We start from the raw sequence: 14,034 nt of genomic DNA, 5'->3' as shown, positions 1-14,034 counted from the left end.
CATCTGGTGTCCAAGGACCTGGGTTCCAGATCTGGTTACCCACTGACAACTAGTAAAACTTGGGAAGTCACTTTACCTCTGGGACATTCACATTCTCCATCTATAAAATAAGGACTTTGGACTAGCTGATCCCTAAGATGCTAGTTCCAAAAGCTATGATTCTGTGTCTCATCCAGGCCCTTGCACAGTCTCCTCCAAGAGGACAGACAACTGTTCTTGGTGAACTCATCTTACTAATTTGTTAAAGCTGATTAATGACTTAGGGCAGGAGTTTCAAAACTTTTTAGTCTCAGGACCTCTTTGCATTTTTGAAAATAACCAAGGATGACAAAGAACTTTTGTTTATGTGAGTTATATAAACAATAGAATTATTATGAAGTTTTAACCTCATGGACCCCAAGAAGTGGTCTCCAGGATCCTCTTGGAGCCCATGGGTGAAACTTTGAGAACTGCTAGCTAGGGACATTTCCCTTCCCAAGTAACATGTAATTTATTAAGGGCCTCCTGGAATCACAACGCTTTAGCCAAAAAGAATGAGATCAATGAGATCTTTGTTGGGTTGAAGATTTAAGCACCCAGGCATGACATAGAGGCATAGGTGTAACTGTGTAATTTTACAGAATCATAGAGTTTCATAGTTGGAAGCTAACTCATAGTCCAACTCATACACAAAAGGAATCTTCATTGTTATAACCATCAACAAGGCGTTCATCAGACTCTGCTTAAAGGCCACCAAGGACAGTACCTAGTATATTGTATGCAATAGATACTTAGTAGGTATCTATTGAATAGAATTGAACTCAAAACCTGCCATGTAAGCTGGTGGTCAATGCTACTTATGTCTAGGACCAACACAGGCTTGAATCTTAATTTACTTCACATAAGTTCTTTTTCTAATGACTAAGACTACATCTATAAAGTTTACCTCATTTGTTTGTACAGAGTTATGCATCATTTAGCAACTAGTCTGATATCTGGGGCAGCCTTATTAATTTATAATAAAACTTTATTTTCTAATCCAATCCAATGGCTCCTTGTAGAAACTGTCCCAGCAACTTTGATGAAGAGTATTAAAAGGTTAAAAAAAACCTACTAACTCTTTTAAACTATTAGGGTTCATATCTTTGCTGCCATTGGAAGTGACTAAAATTCGAATTGATAGTATATTGAAATCTATAATTCAAAAAGTTTTAAGTAGAAAAGAATTTATTAATATGTTCATGAATTATAAAACCCTAATTATTTAGGGTGATAGGTGAGTTTAAAGCTTAAGCCAACTAACTTCTTATTGCCCTATTGCCTTTCCTTTTTTTTAAATTTAAATTTTTTTTTTTTTTGCTTTTTGGAGGGCAATTGGGGTTGTGACTTGCCCAAGGTCACATGGCTAGTTTTTGTGTTAAATGTCTGAGGCTAGATTTGAACTCAGGTCCTTCTGACTCCACGGCCTGTGCTCTATTCACTGTGCCACCTAGCCACCCCACCCCATTGCCTTTCTATTGACATAGGCTTCTCATGATGTGAAATGATGCTGATGCATGGTCTAATAGTATATATAGTATCCAGAGAGCAAAAAGAGGGCTCTCAGTTTGTTGAGTAGTTTCCCCTGTGGCAGATTCATGAGAGAGCATGGAAAATAGTCACTTAGGATATAAAACCTGGATCATTAGAGGAAGTATACATGTTGATGAGATCACAGGTCCATCAAAGTAAAGAGTCAGCAGTTTGCAAGATTGAGTTGAGCTTGTCACATGGTTCAAAATTAGATATTTTCTTCCTATCCCCACTTACTGTGGCTATAAGCTAGACATATTAAGATATTAAGACTGATTAGGCAGAATACCAGGTGATGAATAGTAGAATGAAATATTCTGATGAAATGCAATTTTAACATCAAAAAACTTTTTTTTAATTTGTTTCAGTCTTGTTGAAAATCTCTTTAAAAATAGTCTGAGTCCTGTTTTACTGCTTGAAGGAGCATAGTAGAAGGAAGATAGTTGAACATCACTGAATTTTTATTAATAATTGGCAACTCTGCAGTCACTGAAGGTCACTAAGCATCAATTATGATTGTGAGGTGAAGTATTTTCAGAAGGTTTAGAAGATTTGGAAAAATTCTGGATTAAACCCAGGATATCTCCCACAACCTGTTTGATTGAACAAATCCATGTTGTCAGTCTATTTTGCTTTAATTTACCTCTTTCTTCTAAAATTGGAGTATGGAAAATGAAAAAAAAAATGGTGTATGGAGAATATGATGAATTCAGTTCTGAATACACTTATTTAGCTCATGTATACTTCTATGGTATTTAGTGCACCCCAGAAGCAATAGAAGGAATTTTCCATTCCAAAAATGTATTCTAAATCAAGCTTTCTCTTATAGTGAAGCTTGTAGATTTGTTCCATTTTGTTCCTCCGTCAGCCAGATAAGTCTCTTTGCTTGGTTCTCAGCTAAGGGTTGGAAAAAATCAAATCATTGATCTTCAAAATTTCCATGAGGTTTGCAAAGGGTTATACATGGAGTTTCTTGGTAAATTTTCTGTAGCAAAGCGTCCGGCCATTTTGCTTTGCTGGTGACGTATTTCAGTAATTGTTCATTCTCTATTTGTGTCACATTTCCTGACTTTGGATTTCACACTCCCTTTTATTTCCCATTATCAGTAAAAGTGGAACCTTGCTCAATACTGCACTCTAGTGTTCACTCAGCATATCAGAATATGAATTCAGAAAGGGGGAAAAAATCGGGTATCATAGAAAACAATAACAAAACCAAAATCACAGGGTCTCTGAGCAAAGGAATGATCATTTGGTTATGCTTTTTACTTACATCTAAGCAATTCATTAAAAAATAAAATCAATTGTTGAATGAATTTATTATCTTTTCAATGTATTCTTTCCATGACAATGTCATTTTCTGGTCATACATGTCCTTGATATTATTTTTTTTCTTTGTCTCTTCTCATTTTCATCTTCTCCCTTTTACTTTCCCTTCCCCTTCCTGTGTTTGTGTGGGGCATTTCTCTCATGCAAGTCATCATAGGAAATATGGTACTCCCTACTTATCCCATTTTTAGGGTGATCACTTGTTGGGGGATTGTGTTGAGAGGATTGGTATGCATCGGATCAGATGGCCTCTAAGTGCTCCATTCAGCTCAGAATTTCTATGATTCCATGTCTATTTCTTTTTATATTGACCTGTAAGGTATCTTCAGTTTTGATTCTCTTAAAATCTTGATGCTCTTGTTATTCAGAACCACATATGAAATGTGTAGAAAAGACAGGAAAGGTTTTCATCTCCCAGAATCCCTGGGTCAAAGACAGGGATGGACATTGAGAGAACAAGAATCCCAGACTTTGAGATTTATATGCATAGGTTGATTGCATCAGAGGGATTGAAGAAGAAGAATAGTGAGATTGAGAAAATGGAGGTCAGTGCTAGGTTTGTGACCATGTAAAGAAAGGGAATCTTCCCCCCAAATCCTAAATTTAACTGATGCTTTTTTATCCAAGACACAGTCTATTTATGAAGCATTCAAATATTGTAGAGAACTGTAAGAGGAAAACAATCATTTTCATTGACATTGTATTTTCACTAAATATCTCAAGGGAATCTATCCATTCTTTATTGTCAATACTTCCCTTGCATCTGAACTCCTTTTGAGTTGAATTCAAGGATCCATTAAACAATGTACAGAGTAGCTAAAGATTCTTTTTCATCTATAAATTGGCCATTCTCCACTTGTGGGCCATAATATGCAAATTGAGTATATTATAGCAGGCCTGTTATACACCATAGCAAGACTGTACCCAAGGGTGCCTTAGCGGCCTAAAAGAATCAGGTTGGTACAATGAAAGAACCTTAGATGTGAATCTTTTCTTCAATATTTCCTAGCTTTGTGACTGTGGGCAGATCCAGGTGCTAGTCCCAATGCAGCTCTGTAATATAAGGAAAATCACTACACCTCACTTATTAATTGAAGGGGTCAGGGACATACAGTCACTAGGGTTCTACCTTGTTTAACCTGATCCTCCTTTTCCTCATTTGTAAAATGAAATATTTCACTGGTTGTTGTGAGGAAGGATCTTTGTAAACTTTACAAAGTGAAATGCCAAAAATGAGTGAATATGATTTTTCTCTAATCACCTTTTTTTTTGGAGATGGGGAGGGAAGGCCATTGGGGTTAAGTGATTTGCCCAGGGTTACACAGCTAGTAAGAGTGTCAAGTGAGACTGGATTTAAACTCCGGTCCTCCTGACGCCAGGGCCGATGCTTTATGCACTGTGCCACCAAGCTGCCCCTAATCACTTCTTAAAGAAGATTCCAATTGTAGCATACTCCAGAAGCTCTGATTTGCTTTCTCCATATGCCTCCCATTGAAACAGTTCAATCTCCTAAGTACTTATTCAGTACCTACTATGTGCAAGACTGTTTTCTAGGGACTACGGATACTAAAATGAAATAACACGTGCCTTCAAGAATGATACATTTTACTGACACAAGGGTGTGTAACATGTTAAAATATGTAAATGTGAAGTAATTTGAGGTGGGGGGAGAGACTAACAACACTGTCTGGTGCATAGTAGGCCCTTAACAAATGCTTGCTCGTTGACTGAATTACAGAAAACTCCATGTATCCTTGAAGAAAAGTCAGGATTCTAAAGGATAGATCTGAGAAGTGATTATGTGCCAGGTATTGGGGATGACTTTTGCCAATATGCAGAACCAGGAGGTAGAATAAAGAATTTAGTGAATAACTACTAATTAAGTTTGGCTAGAATATGGAGTACCTGGAATGGAGTAATATAAACAAGGTTGGAAAGGTAGGCCAGAATTTGAAGGACTGGCGTTTGGATTTTTATCCTCTAGGAAAGGTGTTTTAAGCATGTGAGTGTCATGGTCAGACCTGTCCTTTATGCAGATAATGCTGTCGTCTGCGTGGAAGATGGAGGGAGGGAAGAGAGATGCAGGCTGGGATACCAATTATCAAGTGCCACAACAGCTGAAGAGAAAGATAAAGGCCTGAGTCAGGCTGAAGTGGAGAGAATAGGATGGATGTGAGAGGTATTGGGGAGAATGTAGCAGATAATTGGCTGATAGGGGATGAGGGAGGGGATGAGTCAAGGTGAAAAAGGAGGAAGACTGGGCGGAAGATGGTGCCCTTATAAGAAACAAGGAAGTTTGGAGGAGGTGCAGGTTTTGGGCAAGGAGATGATGACTCCTGGTCTGGCCTTGTTGAATTTGGGATGCCTGTGAGATCTTCATCCATTAAAAAAGCTTTATTAATTTCACTGACATTAGGGATACAAAGTAAAAAATGAAACTACCTTTGTCAAGGAGCTTATGTAATACTGGGAAGAGGGCAATAGCATACATGCAAAGAAGCAATTACATGTTGTATACCAAGTAAACACAAAGTGATGTGTAGGGGTAGCATTTAGGAGGAGTTAGGATCTGGCGCATCACAAACCTCGCTAGTGTCAAGCAGCAGAAAACACCCTTCAGTCAATTTTTGAATCCAGGGAACTGACTGACCCCCTTAGATAGAGAACCCAGGTATACTTTGAGGGTGCTGCTGGAAAGGTCAATTAGGGCTGAGCCACAGGTGGGATAGAGTAGGAAAAGGAAACTGGTCAGTGATAGCTTCTTATTTTAACAAACTCTTTCTGACTAGTTATGAAACTCTGTTCTTTCTAATGCACGTGGCTTATCAATTCAATACCCTATGAATGAGCTCAAGTTGCCCCACCCCAGTTATTGCTCTAGCTGCCACATCCTACCAGACCAGATATTCTTAATTTTTTTCCTTGTAATAAACCTCTTTATCAGGTTTATTTATATAATTATTTATATTTTTATTAATTTATATATATTATGTATATAAACTTCAGGTGAAGCTTATACTCACCTCGGAATAATGTTAAGTGCAAAAAAATAAAATACATAAGATTATAAAGGAAGCTAATTTTATCAAAATACAATGACCAAAATATTTTTTAAAAACAATGAAAGCAATTAAAAAAATAACACTGTAAAGATAAGTAACTTTAAAAGCTGTAAGAACTCTGATCAAAGCGACAATCATCAGTGATTCCAGAGGTCCAATGATTAAGCATGCTATCCACCTCTTGCCAAAGAGGTGAGAGATTCAAGGTGCAGAATGAGATCTATTTTTTTTTTTTTTACTGTGATCAACAAAGGAACTTGTTCTGTTTAACTGCATATTATTTACAAGGAACTTTTTCTTTCTTTTTTGGGGGTGGCGAGGTATGGATTAGGAGGAAAAAAATAGATTTCTGTTAAATAAAAATTAAAACAAAAAAAGTACATCTGGACCCCAAGTTAAGAACCATTGTAACTAGAGTATAAGCTTTCTGGGGCCAGGGCCGAGTTTTTCTCCAATTTTGTATACCCATTGCCTAACTCAGTACTCTGCATATAAGTATGTGCTTAATAAATATTTGCTGAGTTGTCTTGTTTGAATTAACAAGAAAAATACTTACAAGTCTAAAGATTCCATGGGACACCGTTCGGTGCTGGGTGAAGAGAATCCCACTGCTTTGTTCCAAGTAGAAAGGTCTGCTTTCTATACTTAGACATGTGCCTGGCACATAGTAAATGCAGTGTAAATGTTAGTTGTTGCTGTTTTTACCCTTCTTGTGACATATTTCCATCAAACATTTTGGGAATACTGGGAAATCAAGTTTGAGGAGCTCAGCTTTTCATTTTCCCTCTCATCTGCCTTTCCTGTGACTGATTATATCCATTTCCATTTACTTTAAATTAACTCCATCAACCTGTTCTGAATCTCAGAGAAACAAACCTACACGGGTTCAATTCAGTTGAAAAAAATCAGTCAAAATGATCTAAGCCTTTCCCTTTACCTGAAAAATTGGGATGGAAACTCAGTAAGAACAGGTCACTTGGGAATTGGGCCGTGGCTTCCAAATTTTTTAGGGATTTCCAAACTCAGATTTCTCTGTTCATGGGTAAACATGACCTTAATATTTCTCCCTGACAGGGGGAGGGCAAGTTTCTATTTTTCTACCTCTCTTTCCTTCCCTACTTCCTCCAGGGTTAATTCTGGGAAATGACAGAACCTGCCCAGTTCTGGCTTGTTTATGACAGCCCATTTAAGTCCTCTTTAATCACCCTGGAAACTGAAACAGGAAAAAGCTAATAACACAAAGCAGGTGCTCAGCTCTTATGCTATTAGTCACAGGTGAGCTTATTCTCCTGGGAAGGAGCAGAAACAATTCCTTGAAAAAAAAAGCTAATAGGAGGTAATAGAATGGAGAAGAGAAGAGAGATGGCCCAAATGTTCTAATGGGCTCTTAAGGGGATATTTTCCAAACTTCCTTTATGTTTCTTATTTAGGATGGGAGAAAGCACTTTGTCATTAAAAATGTTGGTTGGTTTCTTGGCCTCATCCACAAAAGCCTACTTTACACAGGCTATGGTTGAGTTGCTGAGATCTGGGTCCTGGGAAGAAGATACCAGATGGGGACCTAAAAGCGCCAGAATTTTGCAGTATGTCTATAGCTGGGGGCGTGTGTGTGTGTGTGTGTGTGTGTGTGTGTGTGTGGTGTTGCCATTTCTATGTATGGATCATTTAATAATAACTGACACTTCCATGTGTTTACCTATATTTTCTCACAATGACCTTGCATGGTGGATGCCATGCTTATCCAAAGGAGGAAACTGATGCTAAGAGGATAATGTAACTTGACCAAGGCCATACACCTAGTAAGTGTCTGAGGTCAATTTGAATGCTGGTCTTTCTTACTTCATTTCAGTTTATTGCGACACCACCCTCATGATGCGGTATTTTTAAGATGGGATCTGGTACTTTATAAACAGGCAAATCAAAATTATCAATTATTGTCTGAGCCCTTTCCAACCCACAACTTCCTCTGTTTGGCTTTTACTTCAAGTCCTCATAAAAAATTTTATAGGCACATTGGCTACCTCTTTACTGAGCAGTGAAATAAAGATTAAAAAAAGACGAAAAAAAAACCTTGCTTACTTAGCAGTTAATAAGGAATGGTCCATATTTAATCACAGCTCTCAACTTGAACTTTATAATTTAAACTTCACTAATTGTCTACTCAGTTTTTGGTAGGCTCTTCTTCCTGACTATCTTTGAACAAAAAAATCTAGCTTATCTTTGTAATTAAGCATTCAGATTTGGTACAAATCTCCAATTGAGTGTGAGTCATTCAGCTGGTAAATCAAACAGTATGTCAGGGAACCAATTAGTTCCCTCCCCAAGTCACCCATAATAATAATGAGTTGTGTAACTTCTCTTCCACTTCTAAGGGGTAATGTTTCATAAATATAATTGGGGAACAAAAGTATACAGATCATTTAGGCTGGCTATTCCTATGGATGGTTGTGGTGGACCCCTAATGCTGTTATTGGAAACAGGCTGTGATTGAATGAATAATTCAGGTGGTCCTCCCAAAGTAATAAATGTGTGTGTGACTTCACTGCCAAAACTTTTACCAGAGGAACACATTATGCTTATCCCTAAGCTTCAGCGTCCTGGAAATGGCAACTTATATTATGATGCTATTCACTTCTTGAATTTGGAAAAAATGCATTTTCTTCCTAATCCTGTGCCTTCAGTTAGTAGAATGCATAGATTATCTTGCTAGAAAGACATAAAAGTCAACAAGAAAATACCCCCCCCCCCGTTTTTGCTATTGATGCATTTTTAGAGAAATTTGACTAGCTGCTATTTCTTTAGCAAGGTTGATTCTCCTGTTACTGGAATAAGGTTATCTCACTTTCATATCTTCTTGAAAGGTCTTATTGGTGATTTTGCAAAGTTTGGATCAAAGTTAGACTTCAACCTGCTTCTTTTTCAAACCCACAGAGGAGATCCTAAATTGGAGTTTAGGCAAGCAAAGGTCATTCACCAAGATGGGAAGTAAATAAGTCAAAAGGTTAGCAGAATTTGAAAGAAGCTAAGAGTCAAAAGGCAGTGATAAGTCTAAATTTGTCCATCAGGTCACAGCTGTGACATGGAGCTGGCAGATAAAGATCAAGGGTCAGGAGAGGTACCCAAGGAAGGAAGGAGAGTTCAGAGCAGGACACAATGAATTTGCAGTAAGGTAGTTTTTCCTAACTTCCCCTGTCAAATTAGAAAGTTACAGATCCACATATAATTGGAATTGTACCATTAGTTATCTGTTGACTGTGAAAGTACATTATGTCACAGAACACTATGAAACTGGTAGCACTTATAGATGAATTTTTATTTTATTATAGGATCTCAGATCCAGATTTGGAAGGAACTTTAGAAGGTTAGTTTCTACAAATTGACTTTCAAGAATGCTGAAGCTCAGAAATAAGTGTAGACCATGTAATCCATTTCTCTCATTTTATAGAAAAGGAAACTGACATATAAAAAGTTCAAGAGACATAATTTCTGAGTAATTAATAATTTTATTAATCATGCTAGAAATAATTAATAAAAGGGGTAAGTAACACTCTTGAATGCCAAAGACTCCTCATGGAACCTACTCAATACTTATATGCTCTTGGAACAGTGGCTGTTCTTTAGGGTGGCAATCAATTCTGATTGGTTAACAATTAATGAGAAGAAATAATGAGAGGTGGACCTGTTCTAATGAGGGGCTGAGGGAACATGACTCTAAGCACTCAGACTTGACCAAAGAGACTTATCTATATCCATATCACCCCATTTAGGGTAATCTAGATAAAAGGATCTACCTCTCTCCACCCAAACCTGCCAGAGTTGAACACAATGGGCCAGAATTCACCTTGGATCAAATTCTTTGTAAAGTTCTTTATTTGGGTGGGGTATCCCACACAGGTATGTACTCTAGGGATCTGGATAATCTCATCCATCAACAATGCCCTTCACAGACTGAAAAAAATCAGGTGGTCCTAATTCAATAACTGATTATTGATATAAGAGAGAATAATCATGTCTCTCAAAATGGAGGTTCAGGGAGATAAGAGTGACTTGCCTCAAGTTACATAGACAGTGAGTGAGGCTTAGAGTAAAGATTTGAACCATGTTCTCTAATTTCAGAGCCAGTGCTTTTCCATTTGTATTAAATTGCCTCCACATTGATTTAGGGCTTGTCTCTCTGACTAAATGGAACAATGACTAGAGTGTCAGACTTGGAGTTTAAACCCTGCTTCAGACACTTATTAGTGAACCTGGTAAAGTCACTTAGCTTCTCGGTTTCTCAGTTTTCTTCATCTGGAAAATGGGAATAATAATATGATTTACCTCATAGTGTTTTTGTGAGAACCAAATGAGATAAGATATAAAGTGTTTTGCAAACCTTAAGGCACTAATTATATGAATGCATGATGATGATGATAGCATTTCCAAATACCTAAAAATGCTTATACAGGATGTCCCCAAAGTCTTTGCATAATTTTAAGCTACTAAAGAAAAGATACTGTTAAATTAAATAATGCCATAAACATCTATATACAGTGTTTGGATTATTCAATGAAAAGAAGATATATTTCCTTATTTATATACTAAGACATTTAATGAGATGATCGGTGCATATATAGATTCACAGATCCATTAAATTGATTTCTTGGACCTCTTGGGGTGTGGGACCCACAGATGGGGAACCACTGAACTAGAGGCTTGGTACATTTGTTTTAAACAATATCTGCCTGTATTTCTGGCAAATGGGCTTCTGTACCTTCACTTGTACCAATTGGAATGAAAAATCAATCAATGAGAAATTTGGAATGAAAGCACCTTCTGGCTTTCTTTATCATGCTTACCCTGACCCAAGACCATGTTTGGTTTCCATTATTCGTTCATTAGTCATATGTTTGACATTGTCATTTCAACTCTATGTCAAGGTTACCTAGAAGTAGAAATACTCTTAGCATGAAAACTGTTTAAGGTAGTCAATTTAGTGAAGCAAATCAGCCATTCTAGATCTTCAGCCCACATCTTACACACAGTAAACATGTATTTGTTACTTATGTCTGCTAATAAAAACAGTCAAAGTAGGTTATTTGCACACAAATTCCAAAGAGCACAAACTAACAATGTGCCAATATGAGAAGAAAGAAAGATAGATTGGAAAAAAGAAGATGCTCCTGTTAGCCTAAGGAAACTGACAATTTGAATTCATTCAAACTACCAGTCAAGGAAGTGAAACAGATAGACATTGTCTAGGACAAGATGGATGCTCAGTTAGATGTGGCCAGTTCATTAACAAATTAAACTGAAAAGAGATCACAGATTTAAAACAGGGAGGAATCATAGAGCACATCCTCTTATTTTGCACAGAAGGAAACTGAGATAAAGCAAGTTGTCCAAGTTTACACAGCTGGAAAGTCATTAATGCTATGTGAGGCTACATTCAAAATAATTTCTATTTTCTCTGCTCAGAGTCCTTTTAGAGTGCTGTTGTTGATTCTGGGTAGCCATTTTTGGAAGGTCACAGACAACTGAGAAATCAGATTGGTGAAAGGAGTGGAGGCCATGTCATATGGAGACTGGTTGAAGGAATCAGGACTGTTTAGCCTGAGAAGATTTGGGGGGGTGGGCAGGGGAGGTAGGGTTTGGGGAAAGTAGAAGATTGATAGCTGTCATTAAAGAAACTGAAGACTTGCATGTGGAAGAGAGATTAGCCTTGTTCTGCTTGGTACTTTTCAAAAGGTATAACCAGGAAGATGCAAAGAGGAAGACTTTGGTCTAATATGAGGAAGAACTTGCTAACAATTGCAGAGGATCTTAATCTGGGATCCATGAACTTAAAAAAAATTGTTTTTTGATTACTGCATTTCAATAGAATTAGTTTCTATGTATTTTGTTTGATTCATTTAGCAGCATTATTCTGAGAAGGGATCATAGGTTTCACCAGACTACCAAAGTGGTTGCTGACACACACACAAAAGGTTTGATTCCTGAATCAGAACTTTCAAAAAGTGAAATGGGCTGCCAAGGGAGGGAAAGGAAGGGAATGTATTTCCCTTGCTTGAAATTTTAAAGCAGAGACTGGATACATAGGGGATTCTTGGTAAAGAAGAAGCTGACCTAGGCTTGGTTACTAAAGGGGTTCCATCTGCTAATCAAAACAGAATCAGCTGGAAAGAGGAAGATCCAAGTCATGAACCCACTTTTTGTGATTTAGTCTAAGCCACAAAACCTTCAGTGGAGTTTCCCCACAATTTCACATTTCAATCAGACCAATTGGGTGGAAAATCACCCAGTCTGGCAAGATTGCTAAAGGGAATGGGCTCATGCTCCATATGCTCCTCAGTCATTAACATCATTTGGCTCTGATAGTACAAGAGGAATAGCAGGTTTTATTACCTGGGGTGCATTTGCTGACCCTGCAAATGAAAGGTGTGATCATGTTGCTTCCTCGCTAGAAAATTACTCCCTGTTAGAAAATAAGGTGGCTCAAATGGAAACACCTAGACATGTGTTAAGTAAGAAAATCTTAAGGCCATCTCTATGATGAAGCAATTTAAATTTTAAGAAAATGGTAACATTCCCACCCCCAAAAGGAAAAGCAAGGCTTTCTTTAAAAAAAAAAAAAAAGATATATTGATGATGTAAAGAAAAAGAAAGGTACCATGTACACCAAAATATTCATAACAGCCCCTTTTGGGGGGGGGGTAGCAAAGAACTGGAAATAAAATATATGCTCATCAAATGGAAAATGTCTAAATGGCATGGTACATGAATGCTATAGAATATTACTCTACTTGAAGAAACAACAAATATGATGAATACAGAGAAGCATGTAAAGACCTATATGAACTGATGCAAAGTGATGTAATGAGAACCAAATGGCTAAAATAGTGTAAACGGAAAGATCTACAACCACAAAATGATAGAAAATGAATGTTGCAGAATTACAAAGAACAAGGTTGTCCTCAAGGAAGAAATATGAGATGATACTTCCCTACCCCCATCCTATTCCTGTACAGAGGCAATGGGGACAGGTACATGGTATGGAACATTGCATGTAATATCAGGTTTTTTTTTCTATATGTTAATCAGTTTTGCTGATTTTTTCTGTCTTGTTCTTTAAAAAAATTGTTATAACAAATGGCTTTGGGGGGGAGAGAAAGGGCAGGTATATAGAGGGAAATCTAGGTGATATAAAACCATTAATAAGATATATTTTAAAGTGTTATTGGCATCCCTTATTTATATATCATCTTCCATTCTTAGTATGTCCTTCTCTTTTCCCCTATTCTTAGTCATACCTTGTAACAAAGAATAAAAATGAAAGAAAATTTTTTAGCAAAACTAACTCATGTATCACCAGTGTAATTCTGATAGTATATGCACGTATATAGCATATTCTACATTTTATACCTGTAGACCCTCATCTCTTCAGAGAATGGAGGGGAGTAATATTTTCTCATCTCTTTCCTGAGTCCCAAATTTGATCATTATATCATGCACAGAAAAGTCAAGGAATTTGAAGTAGAAGGTTTTCAAATGGACCAAAATCCTGTTTTCAGAATTTTAGATATCTTAAGATTCAAAACTATTGAAGGCCAGGTTAGTTTTTCACTTGCCACTACAAGATGTCCAGATTTAGAGTTGGAAGGGACCTCTATTAAAGGACATCTAATACAACTCCCTCATTTGACAGATAAGGAAATAGAACCCCTGGGAGGTTGTTACTTGCCCAAGGTCACATAACTAGCAAATGTCAGAAGTGGGATTTGAACCCATATCCTCCATTTCCAGGGTTAAAATTCTTTCAACTAATGCCTTCAAGACTGTTAGGAATGGAAGGAACTTTAGAACTCATTTCTTCTGATTGCCTCCTATTAGAGATGAGGAATCTATGTCCTAGAGAGGCCAACTATGTGATTTCTGGGCAGCTAGGTGGCACAATGAATAGAACACTGGACCTGGAGTCAGGAGGATCTGAGGTCAAATCTGACCTCAGACACTTAACACTTACTAGCTGTGTGACCTTGGGCAAGTCACTTAACCCCAAATTGCCCTGCTTTCCCCCCTCCAAAAAGCAAAAAAAAAAAAAAAGTAAAAAAAA

Source organism: Petaurus breviceps, unplaced genomic scaffold (genome assembly GCF_028583685.1).
Source record: "Petaurus breviceps papuanus isolate PSGF00001 unplaced genomic scaffold, PetGlider_PUasm1.0 178, whole genome shotgun sequence".
NCBI lineage: Eukaryota > Metazoa > Chordata > Mammalia > Diprotodontia > Petauridae > Petaurus > Petaurus breviceps.
This window is presented reverse-complemented; position numbering follows the sequence as displayed.